At 38.3% G+C, this 4,114-nt stretch overlaps 1 long non-coding RNA gene across 1 annotated transcript; it reads left to right on the top strand.

Annotated features, from left to right (window-relative positions):
• Nucleotides 1–388: 388 nt before the first annotated feature.
• Nucleotides 389–3,192, top strand: LOC111860447 (uncharacterized). Its single transcript, XR_002842025.2, has 3 exons — nt 389–417; nt 2,315–2,394; nt 2,525–3,192. It is a non-coding gene; the product is annotated as an uncharacterized lncRNA (long non-coding RNA).
• Nucleotides 3,193–4,114: the final 922 nt, after the last annotated feature.

Here is a 4,114-nt window from a genome sequence, read left to right as displayed (position 1 = left end):
TAAATATAGATGAAATCCTTTTCTTCTTGTAAGCTTTTTACAGAGCTTTGGTATATTAACCTTTTTTAAGTAAACCTTTGTTTTTATCAGACATTATATGTTTATAATTATGAATTTATTATTTATTAAAATAACTTTTTTCCAAAACTACTGTGTCAGTTTCCTAATAAAATTAACCTATCACATCTACCTGAAAACATGTTGTTTGCATGATTTATAGGAAACTGGACGTCCTCCCAGAGCTTCATTTATTAAAAGTGTGCTTTAAACTGTTGTGTCAACAATACCAAGTTTGGTGAGTTGCCGAAATTACTTTTAGTATCACCATAATTGCTTGCAGGTGTGAACAATTAGGGTTACAAGCTTCTGTTCCCCCGTTGGACCAGTATGTGAAAAGGAAACTGGCAGGAAAACAAGGTGAGCGTGTCCTCTCCAGTCGCTTGTATAAAAATGAGAACATTTCAAGGCCCGTGTGATAAGGAATGATACAGAAGTAAAGGTGTCCTCTTCTCTGTTTCCTCCACTTCACACAGTTCATGTCACACAGTTGGCCTTTGTGTGCGTGTGTATGTCCGGCTTTCAGAAAACTTTAGCTGCTCTTCTGCTATCTGCTGTTAATCCCAAAGATGGAAGTGCAAATTCCTCAGGATTAACTTGGACTGGTTAATTGTAATACAGTGGGCTAATGTTATATTTTACTAATAGATGGTTGCTAATGTTTGTGTTTCTATAACATAGTTTGTCACATTTTTGCAGTAGCTCAATTAGAAAATTTGGTTGTGCATTGGAACTTTGGCTTATTGAATTACAATTCAGTTTTATCCCATTTAATTCTCATTTTACTCATACTTGCCAGGTGCTGGTAAAAATAACACTAACAATGCAAGATATTCTCATTATAACATCATATTTCAGTTGTGGAACTTGAAGACTGACAGTATTGTCTGTCTACAATGGTCATGACCTTCTCAGAGGTACTGCACTTGCTATTTAACCACTGGTCAACACCTTTGCCATTAGCATGGATACTACGCTATATGTATAAAAGTATTGGCACATCTGGCATTAACGCCTGCAGGGACATCTATGACATCCCATTTTAAATCCATAGGCATCAATGTGAAATTGGTCCTCTCTTTGCAGCTATAATAGCTGCCACTCTTCTGGGAGGGTTTTGTCATTTACAGAATACTTTTGTGACCTATGATGGGTTGGCATCCAGTCCTGGGTTGTTCCCTGCCTTGTACCCTTAGCTTCCAAGATAGGCTTCTGACCCCCATGACCCTACATTGGACAAATAAGTACAGAAAATGGATGGATGGACAAAAGACTTTTCATACATGCCTCTTGTCTCCTTGGAAGAGGCAAAAGGATGAAATTTTCTTCTATAGCTATAAATTCTTTGCAGGGAAATTGTATGATATCAGCAACAACAATGCTTAAAACACCTATCCATCCATCTATCATTTGGATGCAAGCCTGTAGCTGGGATAGATGGCTGCAAGCATTAGGAAGTACAGGAATGCCACAAAATGAAACACACACACACAGGATTGTATTTATATTTTTGTGGGGAAATTCCATTTTTAGTTTTTTGATTGCAGTCACAGATTTTATAAAATTGAATTTCTCCTTGTGGGGACCACAAAAACAGGTGGCCCCCACAATGTAACGCATACCCGGACCACACACACACACACACACACACGCATGTAGGGTAAACATATCCTTATGGGGACCGCTCATTCATTTCAATGGGAAAAATGCTAATACTAACTATGACCTTAACCCCTACCCAGCCCTAACCATAACCATACTGTAAGTAACCTAACAAAATACAAGAGTTTTTGCATTTTTAGTTTTTTCATAGCAGTCACCGATTTTTATAAAATAGAGTTTTCCCTTATGGGGACCGGTTTCCAAAAAAAAAATGGATATTTATCACGTTATGGGGACATTATGTCCCCATAAGGATAGGTAAACCTGCTCGCACACACACACACATAAAAACAAACAGCAATCCAAATTGTAGCTCATTTTCAAAATAGACAAACATGTGACCCAGCACAGAAGCACAAGCTTCACACCTTCACATACACTGTTTCTTTTTTTTTCTATTGGGAAAATGGGGAATGCAGTCCAGATGATTTTTTTTGGGGGGGGGGGGTGTCAGCCTGTACCTGCATTAGGGGCTCGCTGATCATGAAGGTATCAATCAAATGGCTGATCTTAATCAGGAATAGAGGAAGATGTGTCAGAGAGAGAAGATGACGCTGAACACCATCCCCCTTGTGTGTGTGTAATGTATGTATAGCCACAGTGGAAGCTGGGGATGAACTGTTAAGGGGCGGATTTTGGAGCACTGACTGGTGAAAAGGAAGATGCTGCTGACAGGTATCGTGTCCTGTTCACACACACACACACACACACACACACACATACGTCTTCACGTGCAGTGACAGACAAATTTCCTACTCAAAGTTTACTATCACTGACACCTCACGCCCATTTTCTTCTCTCCCAGAAAGAAAAAATGTGGTCCTGATGAGCACATTGCAGAAGATTGAAGACAAGAAAGCGTCTGAGACCGGCACACCATGCCACAAATGTAGAAAATATGTCTGCGTGTCACACACAGCACAGAAACAAAATAAAATGTGTGCACTGGCTGAACAGACATCCGAAGGAGTTTATAAATCCAGCCATCTAGCCACATGTGCTCTAAATAAAGGTTTAATGCGCAAAGTGACACATTACAGGAATCATTTTTTGTTAAGTTTTGCTTTGATCCATCTGTGTAGCGTTATATCGATATACTTACTAAACTCTATCAGTGGGCTAAAATAAATCAAACCTAAATGATTTGTATGTGCCCTGAGATTGATTGGCAAAATGTTTGTTGCCCTGTATCCTGTGCTATGAGCCACTAGGGCCTGGCTCATGGTGACCGCTGTTATGGAAGATGAATGGATTGATAGACTGTGTTTGTAAATTAGGTACCATATGAATTTTGCTAGGGGTGAGAGTAAAATATTTATTATAACCACTGTAAGGTGATTTAGCCACTGGGTCAAAATTAACCTGCCAGTGTAACAGATGTAAATATTATTTCTGAACATAATAGACAAATTAAGATAACTTTGAAGTTTAACACCTGGAGGATAGATTTGTATTTAATGTTTCCTTTTTCATCCATTCCCTTCAATACCTCAATTACCGCAGTTATTAAAAAATACAGGCATTTTTACAGCCTTTGTAGCCAGTAGTCAATAAGTATCATATAGTAATTTACCTACACTCGAAAAATGCATAAAAGTGAAAACAGTACTGATTGTTATGTATCGATTTAGCCAGAGCAGCATGTTGAAATGGAAACCATTTAAATACAAGACCACCCCACAGAACTTTTCTTTATGTTTTATTTTACTGCCTAAGACTTTTGCACAAATTTTAGTTGTAAAATAAAATAGAACTGAAGATCTATTTTGCCCTCTTTTGCTTCTGTATTAGTTCACGTATACACATACAACCAGAGCATGTGCTATACAAAGCAAATGGGAAGACTGATATTCGGTATAACCCCAATTACGTATTTATTCCCCGCCATTTGCCTGTGAAAGGAAAAAAAAATATATATATATATACACACACACACACACACACACACACACACACAAAGCATTAACTCTGGCAACAGGGTTTATTTCATGATTCCATGTGTTTAATGTAAAACATGGCCGTATCTGACACGTACATAAGGCATTGACGGTGCACTCCGTGCCTCCTTTCTAAGGCATAATGATGCATAACCATCAAACTTCAGCTAAGTCTTGTCCTAGCACATGAAAAAAGGTGTCAGTTGCAGAAAGAAAAATTATACAGTCCACTAGTTCCCTGTCTACCCTGCCATGATTGTGGCAAGCTTGTATCCCTAAAGGAAAAATGGCATGTACTCCTGCTTAATCCCCCTGATGCAATAGAATGTAATGGCATCACCTATGAAAATGGCCCTGTTATCTATCTCTTTTTCATAAAAAAGAATGGCACACTGAGAAAGCTAGGTTTAATCTTTGACCAAACTAGACTACTTTTAGATGACAGGTTTTATATATAT

Source organism: Paramormyrops kingsleyae, chromosome 15 (assembly GCF_048594095.1).
Source record: "Paramormyrops kingsleyae isolate MSU_618 chromosome 15, PKINGS_0.4, whole genome shotgun sequence".
Classification (NCBI taxonomy): domain Eukaryota; kingdom Metazoa; phylum Chordata; class Actinopteri; order Osteoglossiformes; family Mormyridae; genus Paramormyrops; species Paramormyrops kingsleyae.
This window is presented reverse-complemented; position numbering and strand designations above follow the sequence as displayed.